At 38.1% G+C, this 252-nt stretch overlaps 1 pseudogene; it reads left to right on the forward strand.

The window, feature by feature from the left end:
• The window catches only part of LOC119589388, a 16,353-nt pseudogene that overhangs the window by 646 nt on the left and 15,455 nt on the right, over nt 1–252 (forward strand).

A 252-nucleotide genomic window follows, 5' to 3' on the forward strand; every position in this document is an offset into this window, starting at 1 on the left:
CCTGGAAGACCACTTTTCTCCTTACATTACGGACTTTAGCTCACTCCAAAGAGATCTCAGCTCCGGTTCACACACAAAAAAGCTAAAACCACAGATATTTCTTTATTCTCCCGAGATTCGACAATCTTCCTTATAGAACCTTATCCTCTTAAACTTTCAATTCAGGGCAATGGGAAGAAAATCTTTGTTGTAGACATTGTTTTTTTAACAGACTGCCGAGTACTTCTTCTTACTTTGAATATAGCGAGGAAA

The sequence above is a fragment of the Penaeus monodon genome, chromosome 25, assembly GCF_015228065.2.
Source record: "Penaeus monodon isolate SGIC_2016 chromosome 25, NSTDA_Pmon_1, whole genome shotgun sequence".
Lineage (NCBI taxonomy): Eukaryota > Metazoa > Arthropoda > Malacostraca > Decapoda > Penaeidae > Penaeus > Penaeus monodon.